The 22,081-nt window shown below is 52.2% G+C and overlaps 2 long non-coding RNA genes across 2 annotated transcripts in view; one reads left to right on the top strand and one right to left on the bottom strand.

Moving 5' to 3' along the window:
• Window positions 1–22,081, top strand: part of LOC141999978 (uncharacterized) — a 695,529-nt gene that overhangs the window by 586,188 nt on the left and 87,260 nt on the right. The gene's annotated exons all lie outside the window — the stretch shown is intronic.
• The window catches only part of LOC141999981 (uncharacterized), a 343,849-nt gene that overhangs the window by 321,312 nt on the left and 456 nt on the right, over window positions 1–22,081 (bottom strand). The window lies entirely within an intron of this gene.

Below are 22,081 nucleotides of genomic sequence, written 5' to 3'. Positions count from 1 at the left end.
GTGGGGTCGGACTCTCCTTTGGGTTATTACAAACCCGGGGTTCCTGCATTTCCTCCAAAACAAAACCTGTTTTCTAAATCGCTTCTCTGCTAAGGCTGCGTCTACACTCCCCCTTGTGTCGGTAGAACGTATGTCGCTCAGGGGTGTGAAGAAGCCACCCCCCGAGTGAGACAAGTTACACCGACCTAAGTGCTGGTGTGGACAGTGCTCTGTCATTGATTTCCCTGCAGTAATAGGCTTCATCTCTCGCTCTGCAGAGCCAAGCCTCTCAAAGCCTTTCAAGTAATCCTCGGGTGCTTCAGGGGTGTCTCTGCTGAGGTCAACTGAATTACTGTGAACTGGCTGAGGCTTGGTTTTTCTCAGCTCAGGGCCCTGATTTGTCTGGTGCTCTGGGTAGTTCCCCTGATCACACTTCCTCAGGCTCTTCCTTGAGAGGAGATTTATCATGGGAACTACACGGAGAGGAATGATCCTGGGGAAGTCAGTGCCGAGCTTCCCAAATCTGCACCTTTGTCTTTGTTTAATGAACAGATGGAAGATCAAAGCATTGTATTCAATCCTTGAAGTGTCCATCCCATTTCTGTGCACACTGGACTTGAAAAGTTGTCCTTCTTCGTTTGTACGCCACAAGTGTCCATTTTAAATCAAAAGATGCATAATGCCCCAAGGGCTACTTCCCTATGACACAGAGGGTCACAAACATGGTAGTGAAGGGGACAGATTACTAAGTAATCACAGTGGGTTTCAGCCCCGTAGGATCACCTGGAAGGATTTTTCCTTCCTTTCAAAAGGGCAGAATCCAAACCCCATTCAGAAGATGCAGGGAATCTTACAGTAAATTCTTCCCACATGGTCCCCTTCGTAAAGCCCGTCCGTCAGAGCTTGCCTTAGCACAAGAAAATAACGCCAGGCAGTGGTAAGCACACAAACAAGACTTTATTTACGAGAGGGAAAAGGACTAGGCTAGGCTAGAGAAGGGGTGGATTAACAAAACTTGAACTCTGGAAGTGCTCCAGTCTCCCAAACAATTACACCCAGGAGGTCATGTTGATGTTCTCTCTCCCTTCTCTTGCAGGGACAGCGATGGACGGCTGCTGCTCTCTTGACATTGGACCTCAGGGAGGGACTCCATGATGGACACAGGAATGGGTGAGTAGACCTCACTAAAAACTCTCCCTATCCCTCTTTGCGTCGTCTCTGCCTGGATGTTAGACCCTATCTACGCAGATTCAATCCGTGCGTGGGAGTGTGCTTCCCAACCCAAACTAATCTAGCAAATGGCTAAAGGTCACCAGATTCTTTTCCCAAGTCCAAGATGGCCACCTGACAGATAACCCAAAAGGTACATGCCTTTCTTCCCTTCTTTTATGCAAGTTTGGCAGGGGCAACCAGCATTTTACACATCCGGAGACTGGAGTTGACCAATCAGGGGACGTTGCGGGGCAGGGTGACCCATGCAGAAGGGGGTTGTATATCCCCTCTGAGAACGCCTCCCTGTGTCCTCTACCAATTGAAGTGGGCGTCAGCCCTGTAGGACCACCCCGAGAGGGGATTTGACCAAAGAAGGGAAGTGCTGCAGTGGAGTGACCTGCCCGCAACAGGATCCCGTGGTCCCTCTAAAACGTCCCCACACCACCCTCTAGCAGTTGGCGAGGGTTTCACTCCCACCTTAGGCCATCTCAGAAGGGAAATGTGTACCAATCCAGAACAGGTATAGCCCGAAGGTCTAGGCCACGGTTTCTTCAAAAGACATCCTTGGAACGAGACGGGCTCTTCCCCGCAGTGTTGTGTTGCGACTTCCAGGACAATGCTGCCAGCCACGCAAACATGGAGCTCCAGAGATCGGCGGCTTCTGGCCTAGACCTTCGGGCACTGCCTATTCTGATTGTTACGTTTCCCTTCTGGGATGGCCTAAAGCGTGTGTGCGAAACCCTGACTGATTAGCAGAGGAGGGTGCGGGGATTTCATGGAGGGGTGGTGGACCCCTCTTGCAGGCAGGTCACCCCACCACGGCACTTACCCTGTTTGGTGAAATCCCCTCTCTGGTTGGTCTTAAGGGTCTGAGGCCCACCCCAAGTGGGAGGAGCTCTTGGAGGGGTCACGTGACCCACTTCCGGGTGGGTCACTCTGCCCCAGAACATTCCCCAATTGCTCAAATCCATTCCTGAGGCAGGTGGATGGAGATAAAACACCCCCAGATTGGTAGAGGAGTGGGAGGATCTCTTAGAGGGGTCACATGCCACTCTTTGCTTCTACTCCTGTTTGTATCTTGACCCCAAAAGTCTTATGTCATGGGGTCGGTCTCATGGTGACAGATGAGCGATGTCTGAGGAGTGAAGGGGCGAGGTCCAATGGCTGAAATCAAATAACTTCCCTTAGCCTCAGGATGGTTTGGCCGAATCATAGAATCATAGAATAACAGAGTTGGAAGGGACCTCTGGAGGCCATCTAGTCCAACCCCCTGCCCAGAGCAGGACCAATCCCAACTAAATCATCCCAGCCAGGGCTTTGTCAAGCCTGATCTTAAAAACTTCTAAGGAAGGGGATTCCACCACCTCCCTAGGTAACGCATTCCAGTGTTTCACCACCCTCCTAGTGAAAAAGTTTTTCCTAATATCCAACCTAAACCTCCCCCACTGCAACTTGAGACCATTACTCCTTGTCCTGTCATCTGCTATCACTGAGAATCGTCTAGATCCATCCTCTTTGGATCCATCTTTCAGGTAGTTAAAAGCAGCTATCAAATCCCCCCTCACTCTTCTCTTCTGCAGACAAAATAACCACAGTTCCCTCAGCCTCTCCCCATAAGTCACGTGCCCCACCTCCCTAATCATTTTCATTGCCCTCTGCTGGACTCTCTCCAATTTGTCCGCATCCTTTCTGTAGTGGGGGCCGAAAACTGGACGCAATACTCCAGATGAGGCCTCACCAGTGCTGAATAGAGGGGAATAATCACTTCCCTTGATCTGCGGGCAATGCTCCTATTAATGCAGCCCAATATGCTGTTAGCCTTTTTGGCAACACGGGCACCCTGCTGACTCATCTCCAGCTTCTCATCTGCTGTAACCCCAGGTCCTTTTCACCAGTTCCTTATCCACCTTTCAGTTCTCATATTAAACCCCATCTTCTCCAATTGAACTAATAATTTCCCAATTGTATCAAATGCCTCACTGACATCCAGGTAGATTAGATCATTGGTTCTCAAACTGGGGGTCACAACCCGGTTAAGTGGGGGGATCACGAGCCCCAACCCCAGCGCGCGGCTGTAAGTTGTGAGTCCCGACCCCTGTGTGGAGCTGCGGGGCTATGAGCCCCAACCCGGGCACACGGCTGTGGGTCCCAACCCCTGTGCTAGGCTGTGAGCCCTGACCCCGGTGTGCAGCTGTGAGTCCCGACCCCGACCCCTGCGCCGGGCTGTGAGCCACGACCCCGACAGGGAATTGTGGCTGCAAGCCCCGACTCCAACCCCCACACAGGGCTGCAAGCCCAGACCCCAACCCTGGCCAGGAGCGGGGCTGTGATCCCTGAGTCCGACTGCCACATGGGGTTGCAAGTCCTGATCCCAACCAGGAGTGGGGCTGTGAGCCCTGAGCCGGGGCATCCAGGACGCTGTGAGCCCCGACCTCTGTACTGGGGTTTCAGGCGGAGCCCGGCCATGCTGAGGGTTATCAGCCGGGAGCACACACAGGGTTGTCAGCCCCGAGCCCCGCCGCCCGCTGTGTTTTAGTCTTAATTTAAAAGCAGTGAGTAAAGGTCAATTCATTTTAAGCAATAGGGTTTAAATTTAGTATTTAACATAGTCTTAAATATCAAAAATGTGTGTTTAATTTTTAAGGGAGGGTCGCACTCAGAGGCTTGGTGTTCGAAAGGGGTCACCAATACAAAAAGTTTGAGAACCACTGGATTAGATCTACTGCGTTTCCTTTGTCTGAAACCTCAGTTGTCTTCGCAGAGACACCGCTCAGGTTGGCCTGGCAGGACCTACCGACTGTAAAACCAGGTTGTATTTTATCCCAGTTACCGTTCACCCCTTTGTCCTTCATTACTTTCTCTCTCAGAATTTGTCCCAAGACCTGGCAGACAGCTGAGGTCAAATTAAAAGGCCTGTAGATACCTGGACCATATTTTTTTCCATTTCTTATACATAGGAACTATATTAGCAATTCTCCACTCCCCCGCCCCGAGTTTACAGAGTCATCAGAAATCCTTGCTATTGGGCTTGCAATTCCATGTGCCAGTCCCCTTACTGTGCATGGATGGAGCTTATGGGGTGCTAGGGGCTGCAGTGAGTGGGGTGGGAGGACCCAGTAGGGGGCACTCGCCCCTTCTAGTCTGTGCCGGCCCCAGCTCAATTTGTGCTATTTTGGGGGTTGTAAATCTAAGCTCCTGAGCGCTTGTCACTAAGGAGCCCATGTGCAGTGCAGCCTGGTCATAGAATCATAGAATATCAGGGTTGGAAGGGACCTTGGGAGGTCATCTAGTCCAACCCCCTGCTCAAAGCAGGGCCAATCCCCAATTTTTGCCCCAGATCCCTAAATGGCCCCTTCAAGGATTGAACTCACAACCCTGGGTTTAGCAAGCCAATGCTCAAACCACTGAGCTATCCCTCCCCCTGGCTCCCTGGCCCAGCTCCCCACACTCTGTGCAGCGCAGTGCAACTAGATGTGGGATTCTTCACTTGTCCTAATCTACTGTGCTGTGTGGCTGTTAAACAGCTGCTCCGTCCCACCCCAGAGGTGGCTGCATCTCAGTGCTGGGCAAAGGATCCCTGTATAAATAGCCCCTGCACCCCACCCCAGAGGTGGCTACATCTCAACCCCAGGGATGAACTGAGTGACTGGAATACAAGTGACTCTAGTCCTGGGAGTGACCAGGGCTGCTGGGCCTCTTGCCAGGGAGGTGGGCAAGGCCTCAGCAGAGATTGGGGCCCTGGGGTGGTGCAAGGCCGGGGCCAAGATTCTTCTGGCCGTGGGAGCCCAGTGACTCAGTCAGTACCCCACTCCCAGCCAGCCCTCCCCATTCACCGAGCCCTTCGTGCCAGCCATGTTGCTCTGAGTCGCATTAGGTGCCACTCGGTAGGTCACCTACAATCACACGGTTTCTTTTCGGTGCCTCGACTGGGCAGCGGGTAGTGAGCGGTGGATAACGGATTCTCCAGGCCAGGACTACAGACCTGCTCCCCCGCTGTGCCAGGGATGCCCCGCTGGTCCCATCTCTGCCCCAAGAGCCTCCCCCCGCAGTCCCTGGCAGGGAAGGGATTGCCCCACTGCCAGCGCCCAGCAGGCCTATGTGTGACATGAGTTTGGGGGTCTCAACCCCGTCCCTAGGGGGATGGGTCCATGCTCTGACAGGCATTAGCTGAAAGCCAAGGACTGGCCAAGAGTGCCCTCCCCGCCTTCTCGGGCAGGGCAAGGGCTGGAGTACAGAGTGATCTGCTGTGGGGCCCAGACCCTCAGTCTCTGGGGCTGGCAGCACTGCCCCAGCGATGAACCTCCCCCAGGGGCAGGGAGCAGCTGCCGGGTCCAAAGCATCCCAGCAAACACTGGCCATTCGGCACCAGCCAGGGGAAGGTCTCGCACCCAGGCCATTCCGGATCAGAACCGTGTGTGGGGAGATGGGAGCTGAACACGGACCCCTCTCCAAACTCCCAGCAGCCCCCTGGGCCTCTTCCCTGCAATCCCTCTAACACCATGGGCACAGGGACCCTCAGCCAGCACCCCCATAGGGCCCAACAGTGGGGAACCCAGCCCCTTACCTGGCTGGTCCCTCCCATGGCCTTGACGCTGCCCCAGTTCAGCCCAGTTCCCCTACTCTGCAGGGCACTGGAGAGGCCTCCACTTGCCGCTTTGCCGCTGGCTCTCGGTGGCAGCTCCTGCCGAGGCCCAAGGGCCCATGCAGGGCAGCGCTGCCCTCCCAGGGGGCTCGTGAGCCAGGGCCATGCAGACGCCTGGGGCCCAAAAGCCAACCATGGCTCCCCAGCCGGGAGCGGGTTTCCTTGACACCTGGGCACCCCAGGGGGCCAGATCCTAAAGAACAGGAGGGGAAGATGCAGAAAGAGGAGAGCTGTGCACGGGGCCATGGAGTGGGGGGATGGGACAGAGCGACGGAGGGAGCGCCCCATCTTCCTCAGAGCCCTGGCTGGCCTGTGCCCCCTGGCACCAGGGGTGGGGGCTGGAAAGTGACTGCCTTGCCCCAGAGTGCCAAGGCCACCGGCTGTACCAGAGAGGCCATGCGACTGCAGGAAACGCCCCCCCCCTCGAGCCGGGCTCCGTGGGGCCAGGATTCAGGCCTGGGGAGCTTTGGGCCTTGTGGAGGGGACTCCAGCACTGGGGAAAGGGCCAGCTCGACTGCCCCAGAGCCCACGGCTTGCGTCACACCCCCATCCCCACGCCAACGGCCCTGCCCTGAAGGGACCCATCTCGGGGCAGAGCGGAGCTCAGGCTCTGTAGCCCCAGCGTGCCAGTCCCACAGCCGGCAGGCAACGCGGGTGCTGTCCCAACAGGAACTGGACTGAGCCCCTCTCCACAGCCACCCCCCACTGTCAGACACTGCTCCCCGGGACAGATTCGAACCCGTGCCCCAGAGAGGAGAGACGCCCCCTACCCCTGCCAGCCCAGAATATTATTATTCATCTTCCATAGCACTGTCCAGCAAAACACTTCCCAAAGGAGGTCAGTGTCATCATCCCCACTGTACACATGGGGAAACTGAGGCAGGGGGCAGGGAAGGGATTTGCTCAAGGTCACCCAGTGGCAGAGCCAGACATAGACCTCCAGTCTGCTGCATCCCAGTTCAGTGCTTTACCCACTAGGCCACACTGCCTCCCTTGACTCTGTGGCTGTAGCTCGGGAGCGGCTTTCCCTCCACGCACTGCCAGGGGGAGCCATGAGATGTTTAGTATTGTCTGTCCCAAGCGTGGGGAGGCACGAGCCACCCCGGGTCCCACACAGGTGCCTCTGTCCAGATGGCACGAAGGCCGGGCGGGCCCATCAGCTTTGGTGCCCCTCTTGCGCCCCAACATTCAGAAGTCACTAGTCAGGCCTCAAAATCATGAGATTTGCTTAAAAATCACAAGATTTTAATATTTGTTTGCATTCTGTCATGGCTGTGTTTGGGAGGTGCGAGGTCTGGGACTTCTCCCCCACGCCGAGGGTGGGCACTTTATCTAACGAAAGCGAAGATTCTTCGTTACTGATCCCATTCCAACTCACCCACCCACCCACTGCTGGGCTCGCCATGCAATGATGGGTTTGGCAACGCTGGCCGTTTAAGGGTTAAAGTGTGACAGGGTGTTTCTCTACCCTGGCACTAGAAGGGCAGCAGGAAGAGCAGCAGCCCCACAACTGAGCTGCCTTGGAAATTTGTGGGTGTGTGTGGAACCCTTATGTTTTCACCCCTTGCAAAAAATTTTCAAAAGCCAAAAATGTATATGTGTGTGTGTGGTTTTTTTCATTCCCTCCCATCCACTTTCCAGTGGCAAATGAGAAAAGGACAAAGGGCAGAGAAATGGGGCAGGGAGGGGTAATTTTTCAAAGGCTTTTTTTAAATTGCTCATCAAAAACCTGAAATGTTTAGAAAGAAGCAAATTTTTTCTACAACACTGTCAAGAAAAAGGCCAATTTACCAACAAAAAAGCTCAGGCTTTAGTTAAAAGAGGAGCAAAAGAAGCAGGGCTGAAATAGGTACAGAATATAATGAAAGGAGGGGAGTGCTCCTATTTGCCCCCCCCTTCACTTGCCCCAGTGTTGCAAGAGCAATGGGACGCTCTGTGAAAGCAAATGTCAAGGGAAGTTACATAATTAGCCAGGGGAACTCACTGCCACTAGATGTCACTGACATTGTGAGCCTGGCAGGATTCAGACAAGGATGGTGTGGGGTGGGGGAGCAAGGGTGTCAGGACAGAATTTAGAAAACAGGGCACAAGGCCACTGCTGACTGTCAGGATGAGGGGGATATGCCCCCCTTCCCCCCCTCCCCCGACTGGTTATGTCATCATTAGCCACTAGGAGGGGGTTCTTGCACCTTCCTCTGAAGTAGCTGGTGCTGGGGTAGCTGGCCCCATTGATCCGATTGGGGGAAGGAGGCAGCAGGGAGAGGGCGGGGTACTGGGCTAGATGGGTCCTGTGACGCTAGCAGACCAGGTGCTAGCTCATGCCCAGGCCCTTAGGCCTCACTGAACACTGACAAATGCAGAGCTTGACCCAGCCTGTGTGTGAGCCGTGTGACAACAGCTGCTGCTCAGCGTGTGTGGAGTGTTTCGACTTGTGGAATTGCTTGCAGGATTGATCTCTCCCATAACCTCTGTAGCCCGTGGTATAAAGTTAGAATGAAGGTTTGCATCGTAAACCTCTGTAACTGCTCTACACCACTGAGTTTGCAAGGCAGCTTACGTCCACCTAACACTCCGTCAACACTAAAATTTGGCTCCCGCTAATGTAACTCGTCTGCTTTGCCGACTTAATCACGCCACTTCCCCCCGTCAGCATAGTTAGGTCAATGCAGTGTCAGTGTACATACTGCGTTCCTTACATCGACTGTCCCGCAATGCCCCACACTGACAGTACAATCGATACCACACACCACAGACACAAGGAGCCAGGTGTACACACGCACAAGCGCTGTAACTACTGTGGCGGCTGGACGCAGGGCGATTTGATTTTGTAGTGTAGCCATGGCCTGTGGAACTCCCCCAACAGGGGAATCATAGAATCACAGAATATCAGGGTTGGAAGGGACCTCAGGAGGTCATCTAGTCCAACCCCCTGCTCAAAGCAGGACCAATCCCCAATCAAATCATCCCAGCCAAGGCTTTGTCAAACCTGACCTTAAAAACTTCCAAGGAAGGAGATTCTACCACCTCCCTAGGTAACGCATTCCAGTGTTTCACCACCCTCCTAGTGAAAAAGTTTTTCCTAATATCCAACCTAAACCTCCCCCACTGCAACTTGAGACCATTACTCCTTGTCCTGTCCTCTTCTACCACTGAGAATAGTCTAGAACCATCCTCTCTGGAACCACCTCTCAGGTAGTTGAAAGCAGCTATCAAATCCCCCCTCATTCTTCTCTTCTGCAGACTAAACAATCCCAGTTCCCTCAGCCTCTCCTCATAAGTCATGTGTTCCAGACCCCTAATCATTTTGTTGCCCTCCGCTGGACTCTCTCCAATTTATCCACATCCTTCTTGTAGTGTGGGGCCCAAAACTGGACACAGTACTCCAGATGAGGCCTCACCAATGTCGAATAGAGGGGAACGATCACGTCCCTCGATCTGCTCGCTATGCCCCTACTTATACATCCCAAAATGCCATTGGCCTTCTTGGCAACAAGGGCACACTGCTGACTCATATCCAGCTTCTCGTCCACTGTAACCCCTAGGTCCTTTTCCGCAGAACTGCTGCCTAGCCATTCGGTCCCTAGTCTGTAGCTGTGCATTGGGTTCTTCCGTCCTAAGTGCAGGACCCTGCACTTATCCTTATTGAACCTCATCAGGTTTCTTTTGGCCCAATCCTCCAATTTGTCTAGGTCCCTCTGTATCCTATCTCTGCCCTCCAGCGTATCTACCACTCCTCCCAGTTTAGTATCATCCACAAATTTGCTGAGAGTGCAATCCACACCATCCTCCAGATCATTTATGAAGATATTGAACAAAACCGGCCCCAGGACCGACCCCTGGGGCACTCCACTTGACACCGGCTGCCAACTAGACATGGAGCCATTGATCACTACCCGTTGAGCCCGACAATCTAGCCAACTTTCTACGCACCTTATAGTACATTCATCCAGCCCATACTTCTTTAACTTGCTGACAAGAATACTGTGGGAGACCGTGTCAAAAGCTTTGCTAAAGTCAAGAAACAATACATCCATTGCTTTCCCTTCATCCACATAATCAGTAATCTCATCATAGAAGGCGATTAGATTAGTCAGGCATGACCTTCCCTTGGTGAATCCATGCTGACTGTTCCTGATCACTTTCCTCCCGTGTAAGTGCTTCAGGATTGATTCCTTGAGGACCTGCTCCATGATTTTTCCGGGGACTGAGGTGAGGCTGACTGGCCTGTAGTTCCCAGGATCCTCCTTCTTCCCTTTTTTAAAGATGGGCACTACGTTAGCCTTTTTCCAGTCATCTGGGACTTCCCCCGTTCGCCACGAGTTTTCAAAGATAATGGCCAATGGCTCTGCAATCACATCCGCCAATTCCTTTAGCACTCTCGGATGCAACTCGTCCGGCCCCATGGACTTGTGCACGTCCAGCTTTTCTAAATAGTCCCTAACCACCTCTTTCTCCACAGAGGGCTGGCCATCTACTCCCCATGTTGCGATGCCCAGTGCAGCAGTCTGGGAGCTGACCTTGTTCGTGAAGACAGAGGCAAAAAAAGCATTGAGCACAATAGCTTTTTCCACATCCTCTGTCACTAGGTTGCCTCCCTCATTCAGTAAGGGGCCCACACTTTCCTTGGCTTTCTTCTTGTTGCCAACATACCTGAAGAAACCCTTCTTGTTACTCTTGACATTTCTTGCTAGCTGCAGCTCCAGGTGCGATTTGGCCCTCCTGATTTCATTCCTACATGCCCGAGCAATATTTTTATACTCTTCCCTGGTCATATGTCCAACCTTCCACTTCTTGTAAGCTTCTTTTTTATGTTTAAGATCCGCTAGGATTTCACCATTAAGCCAAGCTGGTCGCCTGCCATATTTACTATTCTTTCGACTCATCGGGATGGTTTGTCCCTGTAACCTCAACAGGGATTCCTTGAAATACAGCCAGCTCTCCTGGACTCCTTTCCCCTTCATGTTAGTCCCCCAGGGGATCCTACCCATCCGCTCCCTGAGGGAGTCGAAGTCTGCTTTCCTGAAGTCCAGGGTCCGTATCCTGCTGCTTACCTTTCTTCCCTGTGTCAGGATCCTGAACTCAACCATCTCATGGTCACTGCCTCCCAGATTCCCATCCACTTTTGCTTCCCCCACTAATTCTTCCCTGTTTGTGAGCAGGAGGTCAAGAAAAGCTCCCCCCTAGTTGGCTCGTCTAGCACTTGCACCAGGAAATTGTCCCCTACGCTTTCCAAAAACTTCCTGGATTGTCTATGCACCGCTGTATTGCTCTCCCAGCAAATATCAGGAAAATTAAAGTCACCCATGAGAACCAGGGTGTGTTGTTGAGTGCTGTTGCACATCAGCTGTGCTCCATCCAGAGATGTCTGCATTTCAATGCCAGGTGAGTGATCCCTGTCTTGTGTTGTGGGGGGGAGGGATAGCTCGGTGGTTTGAGCATTGGCCTGCTAAACCTAGGGTTGTGAGTTCAATCCTTGAGGGGGGGGCCATTTAGGGATCTGGGGCAAAAATTGGGGATTGGCCCTGCTTTGAGCAGGGGGTTGGACTAGATGATCTCCTGAGGTCCCTTCCATCTCTGATGTTCTATGATACGCTGCTGTGCTCCACCCCAGAGGTAGCTGCATTTCAGTGCTGGGCGAGCAATCCGTGTGTTGTTATGCAGCTACTACGCTCCACTCCAGAAGTGGCTGCAATTCAGTGCAGGGTGAATGAAAGTCCATGTCTCATTTTGCAAAGCATGGGTTCTCCAAGCAAGGGTGCTGTCTGTCCCATGTCCCTGCTCAATAGACTCTGGATTCTTAGCATCAGCGGAGCTACATTTTGAGCAGTGGTGGAACCAGGGGGCAGCTGGGTCATTGGTGGTTCCACCGTCAGTTCTACCTATTGGCTTGAAAAGGCACCACACGTATACCTAATGGCTGCCGAGGGGGGCAGTTGCCCCCCGGCCCGCTATTAGCTCTGCCACTGATTCTTTTTAAATGTTCATTGCGCTGCTTTCACCAGCCACTTTGATTTCGTTTTGTTTTACAGACCCAAGCAAAATGCAACCGGCAACCTGGCTAGAAGCAGATCCGTGTAATTGAACAGACTCATCCAATTACTGAGCCTTCCCAGAGCCAGGTGCTGCCCTCACGATACATCAAACCTAGAGGACCGGCTAGGCTCCCAGTAGATGCAGCCTAGAGCCAAACGCAGGCCAGGCAAGGTGGCTTCGCCCATGGAGTTCAGGTCCAGGGATTCAGTAGGGAGTAAATGGCCAGCACTGGATGCTTCAGGTTTTGGTGCCCACCCAGAGACGGCTGGGGGCTGATTTTCAATTACACATCTGTGGCTGGCCCAGGCCAGCTGACTCTAGCTCCCGGGGCTCGGGCTAAGGGGCTGTTTAACTGCGGGGTAGCCTTTGGGGCTCAGGCTGGAGCTTCGACTCTAGGACGATGCGAGGTGGGAGGTTCCCAGAGCTCGGGCTCCAGCCCAAGCCAGAACGTCTGCACCACAAATAAACAGGGGCTCAGCTCGAGCCCCGTGAGCCGGAGTCAGCTGGCCCGGGCCAGCCGTGGGCACGTAACTGCAGTGTAGACACACTCTAAGTGCCCACAAGCCCCCCTGGGAGCTGCGGGTATTTAGCACCTCTGAAATCTAGGCCCCAGGTGTCTCAACGTGGGCACCCAAAGTTAGGGGCCATTCAAAATCTTCTTGCCAGTGTCTTCCCCCACCCTGCACTGCTCCTGGGACGTTCCTGTTAACTGCTGGAAATGGCCCACCTTGATTATCATGACAAAAGGTTTTCTCCCCCCACTCTCTTGCTGGTAATAGCTCATCTAAAGTGATCACTCTCCTTACAGTGTGTATGATAACACCCATTTTTTCATGTTCTGTGTGTATATAAATCTCCTCACTGTATTTGCCACTGAATGCATCCGATGAAGTGAGCTGTAGCTCACGAAAGCTTATGCTCAAATAAATTGGTTAGTCTCTAAGGATATGTCTACGCTACAAAATTAGGTCGAATTTATAGAAGTCGGTTTTGTAGAAAGCGTTTTTATACAGTTGATTGTGTGTGTCCCCACACAAATGCTCTAAGTGCATGTAGTCGGTGGAATGTGTCCACAGTACCGAGGCAACCGTCGACTTCCGGAGCATTGCACTGTGGGTGGCTATCCCACGGTTCCCGCAGTCTCCGCCGCCCATTTGAATTCTGAGTAGAAATCCCAGTGCCTGGTAGGGCTAAAACATTGTCGTGGGTGGTACTGGGTACACATCGTCAGGCCCCCGTTCCCTCCCTCCCTCCCTCCCTCCGGGAAAGCAAGGGCAGACAATCGTTTTGCGCCTTTTTTCTTGAGTTACGTGTGCAGACGCCATACCACGGCAAGCATGGAGCCCGCTCAGATCACTTGGGCAATTAGGAGCACATTAAACACCACACGCCTTATCCAGCAGTATATGCAGCACCAGAACCTGGCAAAGCGATACCGGGCGAGTAGGCAACGTCAGCGCGGTGACGTGAGTGATGAGGACACGGACACAGACTTCTCTCAAAGCACGGGCCCTGCCAATGTGGGCATCATGGTGCTAATGGGGCAGGTTCATGCAGTGGAACGCCGATTCTGGGCCTGGGAAACAAGCACAGACTGGTGGGACCACATAGTGTTGCAGGTCTGGGACGATTCCCAGTGGTTGCGAAACTTTCGCATGCGTAAGGGCACTTTCATGGAACTTTTTGACTTGCTCTCCGCTGCCCTGAGGCACAAGAATACCAAGATGAGAGCAGCCCTCACAGTTGAGAAGCAAGTGGCAATAGCCCTGTGGAAGCTCGCAACGCCAGACAGCTACCGGTCAGTCGGGAATCAATTTGGAGTGGGCAAATCTACTGTGGGGGGCTGCTGTGATGCAAGTAGCCCACGCAATCAAAGATCTGCTGATATCAAGGGTAGTGACCCTGGGAAATGTGCAGGTCATAGTGGATGGCTTTGCTGCAATGGGATTCCCTAACTGTGGTGGGGCCGTAGACGGAACCCATATCCCTATCTTGGCACCGGAGCACCAAGCCGGCGAGTACATAAACCGCAAGGGGTACTTTTCAATAGTGCTGCAAGCTCTGGTGGATCACAAGGGATGTTTCACCAACATCAGCGTGGGATGGCTGGGAAAGGTACACGACACTTGCATCTTCAGGAACTCTGGTCTGTTTCAAAAGCTTCAAGAAGGGACTTTATTCCCAGACCAGAAAATAACTGTTGGTGATGTTGAAATGCCTATATGTATCCTTGGGGACCCAGCCTACCCCTTAATGCCATGGCTCATGAAGCCGTACACAGGCAGCCTGGACAGTAGTCAGGAGCTGTTCAACTACAGGCTGAGCAAGTGCAGAATGGTGGTAGAATGTGCATTTGGACATTTAAAAGCGGGCTGGTACAGTTTACTGACTCGGTTAGACCTCAGCGAAACCAATATTCCCACTGTTATTACTGCTTGCTGTGCGCTCCACAATCTCTGTGAGAGTAAGGGGGAGACGTTTATGGCGGGGTGGGAGGTTGAGGCAAATCGCCTGGCTGCTGGTTACGCGCAGCCAGACACCAGGGCGGTTAGAAGAGCACAGAAGGGCGCGGTGCGCATCAGAGAAGCTTTGAAAACCAGTTTCATAACTGGACAGGCTACGGCGTGAAAGTTCTGTTTGTTTCTCCCTGATGAAACCCCCTGCCCCTTGGTTCACTCTACTTCCCTGTAAGCTAACCACCCTCCCCTCCTCCCTTCGATCACCACTTGCAGAGGCAATAAAGTCATTGTTGCTTCACATTCATGCATTCTTTATTCACTCATCGCACAAATAGGGGGATAACTACCAAGGTAGCCCAGGAGGGGTGGTGGAGGAGAGAAGCACCAGGAGGGGTGGTGGAGGAAGGAAGGACAAGGCTACAGAGCACTTTAAAAGTTTAAAACTTTAAAACCTATTGAATGCCAGCCTTCTGTTGCTTGGGCAATCCTCTGGGGTGGAGTGGCTGGTTGGCTGGAGGCCCCCCACTGCGTTCTTGGGAGTCTGGGTGAGGAGGCTATGGAACTTGGGGAGGAGGGCGGTTGGTTACACAGGGGCTGTAGCAGCGGTCTGTGCTCCTGCTGCCTTTCCTGCAGCTCAACCATACGCTGGAGCATATTGGTTTGATCCTCCAGCAGCCTCAGCATTGAATCCTGCCTCCTCTCATCATGCTGCCGCCACCTTTCAGCTTCAGCCCTCTCTTCAGCCCGCCACTTACTCTCTCCAGCCCGCCACTTACTCTCTTCAGCCCACCACCTCTCCTCCCGGTCATATTGTGCTTTCCTGCACTCTGACATTGTCTGCCTCCACGCATTCGTCTGTGCTCTGTCAGTGTGGGAGGATAGCATGAGCTCAGAGAACATTTCATCACGAGTGCGTTTTTTTCGCCTTCTAATCTTCACTAGCCTCTGGGAAGCAGAAGATCCTGTGATCCTTGAAACACATGCAGCTGGTGGAGAAAAAAAAAGGGACAGTGGTATTTAAAAAGACACATTTTATAAAACAATGGCTACACTCTTTCAGGGTAAACCTTGCTGTTAACCTTACATACATAGCGCATGTGCTTTTGTTACAAGGTCGCATTTTGCCTCCCCCCACCGCGTGGCTACCCCCTCAACCCTCCTCCCTCCCCCCTCCCCGTGGCTAACAGTGGGGAACATTTCTGTTCAGCCACAAGCAAACAGCCCAGCAGGAATGAGCACCTCTGAGTGTCCCCTGAAGAAAAGCACCTTATTTCAACCAGGTGACCATGAATGATATCACTCTCCTGAGGATAACACAGAGAGATAAAGAACGGATGTTGTTTGAACGCCAGCAAACATACACTGCAATGCTTTGTTGTACAATGATTCCCGAGTACGTGCTACTGGCCTGGAGTGGTAAAGTGTCCTACCATGGAGGACGCAATAAGGCTGCCCTCCCCAGAAACCTTTTGCAGAGGCTTTGGGAGTACATCCAGGAGAGCTGCGAATGCCAGGGCAAATTAATCATTACACATGCTTGCTTTTAAACCATGTATAGTATTTTAAAAGGTACACTCACCGGAGGTCCCTTCTCCACCTGCCGGGTCCAGGAGGCAGCCTTGAGTGGGTTTGGGGGGTACTGGCTTCAGGTCCATGGTGAGAAACAGTTCCTGGCTGTCGGGAAAAGCGGTTTCTCCACTTGCTTGCTGTGAGCTATCTACAGCCTCATCGTCTTCGTCCCCAAAACCTGCTTCCGTGTTGCCTCCATCCCCATTGAAGGAGTCAAACAACACGGCTGGGGTAGTGGTGGCTGAACCCCCTAAAATGGCATGCAGCTCACATAGAAGCAGCATGTTTGGGGCTCTGACCCGGAGCAGCCGTTCACCTCTCTGGTTTTCTGGTAGGCTTGCCTCAGCTCCTTAAGTTTCACGCGGCACTGCTTCGGGTCCCTGTTATGGCCTCTGTCCTTCATGCCCTGGGAGATTTTGACAAAGGTTTTGGCATTTCGAAAACTGGAACGGAGTTCTGATAGCACGGATTCCTCTCCCCATACAGCGATCAGATCCTGTACCTCCCGTTCGGTCCATGCTGGAGCTCTTTTGCGATTCTGGGACTCCATCATGGTCACCTCTGCTGATGAGCTCTGCATGGTCACCTGCAGTTTGCCATGCTGGCCAAACAGGAAATGAGATTCAAAAGTTCGCGGTTCTTTTCCTGTCTACGTGGCCAGTGCATCTGAGTTGAGAGTGCTGTCCGGAGCGGTCATAATGGAGCACTCTGGGATAGCTCCCGGAGCCCTATACCGCCGAATTGTGTCCACAGTACCCCAAATTCAACCCGGCAAGGCCGATGTAAGCACTAATCCACTTGTCAGGGGTGGAGTAAGGAAATCGATTTTAAGAGCTCTTTAAGTTGAAAAAAAGGGCTTCATCGTGTGGACGGGTGCAGGTTTACATCGATTTAACGCTGCTAAATTCGATCAAATTGTACAAAGTGCAAGCTGGTCTCCATATTGGAAGAGAAGATTGAAGGTCTGGAACAACAGATAACGACCCTGCGTTGCATACGAGAAACTGAGGATTTTCTGGACAAAACACAGGATAGGCTTCTAGGGGCACAAAGCTCTAAAGATATAGAGCAGGTGGCACAGAGGAGCCAAGAGGCCAGTGAGGAAGCTTGGCAACATGTGACCTCCAGAAGAGGTAAGCGGAATGTCCGGGTTCCAGTAACACAGACACAAGTAACCAACCGCTTTCATGTTCTCTCCACAGGTACCATTGCGGAGAGTGGACCAGATGATATGTCTGGGGGGAGAAAGCAGAAGGAGACTCCGCTGGTTGGAAGGCATGAGATGCGATGTCCTGAGGTTGGGGGTTCCACGACCACCACTCCCAAGAGGAGAAGGCGGGTGGTGGTGGTCGGGGACTCTCTCCTCCGGGGGACTGAGTCATCTATCTGCCGCCCTGACCGGGAAAACCGAGAAGTCTGCTGCTTGCCAGGGGCTAAGATTCGTGATGTGACGGAGAGACTGCCGAGACTCATCAAGCCCTCGGATCGCTACCCCTTCCTGCTTCTCCACGTGGGCACCAATGATACTGCCAAGAATGACCTTGAGCGGATCACTGCGGACTACGTGGCTCTGGGAAGAAGGATAAAGGAGTTGGAGGCGCAAGTGGTCTTCTCGTCCATCCTCCCCGTGGAAGGAAAAGGCCTGGGTAGGGACCGTCGAATCGTGGAAGTCAACGAATGGCTACGCAGGTGGTGTCGGAGAGAAGGCTTTGGATTCTTTGACCATGGGATGGTGTTCCATGAAGGAGGAGTGCTGGGCAGAGACGGGCTCCATCTTACGAAGAGAGGGAAGAGCATCTTTGCCAGCAGGCTGGCTAACCTAGTGAGGAGGGCTTTAAACTAGGTTCACCGGGGGAAGGAGACCAAAGCCCTGAGGTAAGTGGGAAAGCGGGATACCGGGAGGAAGCACAGGCAGGAATGTCTGTGAGGGGAGGGCTCCTGCCTCATACTGGGAATGAGGGGCGATCAACAGGTTATCTCAAGTGCTTATATACAAATGCACAAAGCCTTGGAAACAAGCAGGGAGAACTGGAGGTCCTGGTGATGTCAAGGAACTATGACGTGATTGGAATAACAGAGACTTGGTGGGATAACTCACATGACTGGAGTACAGTCATGGATGGTTATAAACTGTTCAGGAAGGACAGGCAGGGCAGAAAAGGTGGGGGAGTAGCACTGTATGTAAGGGAGCAGTATGACTGCTCAGAGCTCCGGTACGAAACTGTGGAAAAACCTGAGTGTCTCTGGATTAAGTTTAGAAGTGTGAGCAACAAGAGTGATGTAGTGGTGGGAGTCTGCTATAGACCACCGGACCAGGGGGATGAGGTGGATGAGGCTTTCTTCCGGCAACTCACGGAAGCTACTAGATCGCATGCCCTGATTCTCATGGGTGACTTTAATTTTCCTGATATCTGCTGGGAGAGCAATACAGCGGTGCATAGACAATCCAGGAAGTTTTTGGAAAGCGTAGGGGACAATTTTCTGGCGCAAGTGCTAGGGGGCCAACTAGGGGGGGCGCTTTTCTTGACCTGCTGCTCACAAACCGGGTAGAATTAGTGGGGGAAGCAAAAGTGGATGGGAATCTGGGAGGCAGTGACCATGAGTTGGTTGAGTTCAGGATCCTGACGCAGGGAAGAAAGGTAAGCAGCAGGATACGGACCCTGGACTTCAGGAAAGCAGACTTCGACTCCCTCAGGGAACGGATGGGTAGGATCCCCTGGGGGACTATCATGAAGGGGAAGGGAGTCCAGGAGAGCTGGCTGTATTTCAAGGAATCCCTGTTGAGGTTACAGGGACAAACCATCCCGATGAGTCGAAAGAATAGTAAACATGGCAAGCGACCAGCTTGGCTTAATGGTGAAATCCTAGCGGATCTTAAACATAAAAAAGAAGCTTACAAGAAGTGGAAGGTTGGACATATGACCAGGGAAGAGTATAAAAATATTGCTCGGGCATGTAGGAAAGATATAAGGAGGGCCAAATCGCACCTGGAGCTGCAGCTAGCAAGAGATGTCAAGAGTAACAAGAAGGGTTTCTTCAGGTATGTTGGCAACAAGAAGAAAGCCAAGGAAAGTGTGGGCCCCTTACTGAATGAGGGAGGCAACCTAGTGACAGAGGATGTGGAAAAAGCTAATGTACTCAATGCTTTTTTTGCCTCTGTTTTCACTAACAAGGTCAGCTCCCACACTGCTGCGCTGGGCATCACAGAATGGGGAAGAGATGGCCAGCCCTCTGTGGAGATAGAGGTGGTTAGGGACTATTTAGAAAAGCTGGACGTGCACAAGTCCATGGGGCCGGACGAGTTACATCCGAGAGTGCTGAAGGAATTGGCGGCTGTGATTGCAGAGCCCTTGGCCATTATCTTTGAAAACTCGTGGCGAACGGGGGAAGTCCCGGATGACTGGAAAAAGGCTAATGTAGTGCCAATCTTTAAAAAAGGGAAGAAGGAGGATCCTGGGAACTACAGGCCGGTCAGCCTCACCTCAGTCCCTGGAAAAATCATGGAGCAGGTCCTCAAAGAATCAATCCTGAAGCACTTACATGAGAGGAAAGTGATCAGGAACAGTCAGCATGGATTCACCAAGGGAAGGTCATGCCTGACTAATCTAATCGCCTTTTATGATGAGATTACTGGTTCTGTGGATGAAGGGAAAGCAGTGGATGTATTGTTTCTTGACTTTAGCAAAGCTTTTGACACGGTCTCCCACAGTATTCTTGTCAGCAAGTTAAAGAAGTATGGGCTGGATGAATGCACTATAAGGTGGGTAGAAAGCTGGCTAGATTGTCGGGCTCAACGGGTAGTGATAAATGGCTCCATGTCTAGTTGGCAGCCGGTGTCAAGTGGAGTGCCCCAGGGGTCGGTCCTGGGGCCGGTTTTGTTCAATATCTTCATAAATGATCTGGAGGATGGTGTGGATTGCACTCTCAGCAAATTTGCAGATGATACTAAACTGGGAGGAGTGGTAGATACGCTGGAGGGGAGGGATAGGATACAGAAGGACCTAGACAAATTGGAGGATTGGGCCAAAAGAAATCTGATGAGGTTCAATAAGGATAAGTGCAGGGTCCTGCACTTAGGATGGAAGAATCCAATGCACCGCTACAGACTAGGGACCGAATGGCTAGGCAGCAGTTCTGCGGAAAAGGACCTAGGGGTGACAGTGGACGAGAAGCTGGATATGAGTCAACAGTGTGCCCTTCTTGCAAGAAGGCCAATGGCATTTTGGGATGTATAAGTAGGGGCATAGCCAGCAGATCGAGGGATGTGATCGTTCCCCTCTATTCGACACTGGTGAGGCCTCATCTGGAGTACTGTGTCCAGTTTTGGGCCCCACACTACAAGAAGGATGTGGATAAATTGGAGAGAGTCCAGCGAAGGGCAACAAAAATGATTAGGGGTCTAGAGCACATGACTTATGAGGAGAGGCTGAGGGAGCTGGGATTGTTTAGTCTGCAGAAGAGAAGAATGAGGGGGGATTTGATAGCTGCTTTCAACTACCTGAAAGGGGGTTCCAAAGAGGATGGCTCTAGACTGTTCTCAATGGTAGCAGATGACAGAACGAGGAGTAATGGTCTCAAGTTGCAATGGGGGAGGTTTAGATTGGATATTAGGAAAAACTTTTTCACTAAGAGGGTGGTGAAACACTGGAATGCGTTACCTAGGGAGGTGGTAGAATCTCCTTCCTTAGAGGTTTTTAAGGTCAGGCTTGACAAAGCCCTGGCTGGGATGATTTAACTGGGAATTGGTCCTGCTTCGAGCAGGGGGTTGGACTAGATGACCTTCTGGGGTCCCTTCCAACCCTGATATTCTATGATTCTATGATTCTATGATCTAAATTCCTAGTGTAGACCAGGGCTAATTCTAATTCTGAGGAACAAACGAGGGAAAGGGGCAGAGATACAGAGTCAGGGAGTGAAATGGAGAAAATACAGGAAGAATTTCGAGCAAGGGCCAAGTGTCATTGTTAGTGGTCAAATGAACCACATTCAAATGACTACAGATTATGAACCATTTGTCGTTGTGGCCTTGGAAAATCCCCCCAGACTTTTCCCCTGAGTCAGGAATGATGATTTCTTGGTTCACTCTCATTTGTTTCAGTTTGATGTTCGCATCTATTGCAACTAATTGGTCAGAACCTGTCACTTCCAAAAGTCCCAGATGCGTGTCTCAGTTTCCCCACCTAGCTCCCTTCTAGGTATCTTTGATTTTCCTCAGCGTCTCCTTTAGAGCACTGGTTTGTTGGCACCAAGAACCAAGTCTGATTTCCAGGTCAGCAGACGTGTCCTCCAGTTGCTAGAACTTCCCTTCTTCACATCTAGAAAGAAACCATTTTTTTCCCCATTCATCATTATTTCTTTGATTGCCGTATTTTACTCTGAATTTCTTCCCAGTGAGAAATGCTGAATTGAGGGGCCAGGAGAATGAATTTCTGTGTATCCAGCCACAGAATAGCTCCAGCTCCAGCAATGGCTGGGCAAGCTTCCCCGAGGTGTCCCGTCAATGTGCTTCAGCCCCGATTGACTGAGACCAGCTCTGGGGACCGAACGGGAGTTCAGTCCCTGTGGGCAATTCACTCCTCAGCCTCCATGCTTTGACCACTAGATTCCAAGGTTCTTGCTGGTCTTTGTTCTGTGGACATCTGCCCACTTGCAACTGGACTCAGATCAACTTCCCTCAAACCAGCTCATTCCTTACCAGTCTCTGAATGGTCATCATGTCATTCAGACTTCTCTGCAGTCCTGCCTTGGGCAGAAGAGAACCCCAGTGCCCTGGAGGTGACAGGCCCAGACTGTATCCCCAGAGTCCCGCGGGGGGCATCGTCCCTGCCCTAAGGCTGTGGCTGCACTGGGGAGCTTACAGAGGCCTCGCAGCACTCATGCAGCTGCCCCGCTGGAAGCTCTCTAGGGTAGCCGCTGGAAGCCTACGGGAGGGAGCTCTCCACCCCCAGCCAGCAGCCGTAGCCATGTTGGCAGGAGAAACTCTCCCAGCGACATAGCACTGTCCACACCAGCACTTAGGTCGGTGTAACTTGTCTCACTTGGGGGGTGGCTTCTTCACACCCCTGAGCGACACACGTTCTACTGACACAAGGGGGTGTGTAGACGCAGCCTTAGCAGAGAAGCGATTTAGAAAGCAGGTTTTTTTTTGTAGGAAATGCAGGAACCCCAGGTTTGTAATAACCCAAAG

Source organism: Natator depressus, chromosome 16, assembly GCF_965152275.1.
Source record: "Natator depressus isolate rNatDep1 chromosome 16, rNatDep2.hap1, whole genome shotgun sequence".
Classification (NCBI taxonomy): Eukaryota; Metazoa; Chordata; order Testudines; family Cheloniidae; genus Natator; species Natator depressus.
Note: the sequence above shows the minus strand (reverse complement) of the source record. Positions and strands in the feature narration are given on the sequence as shown.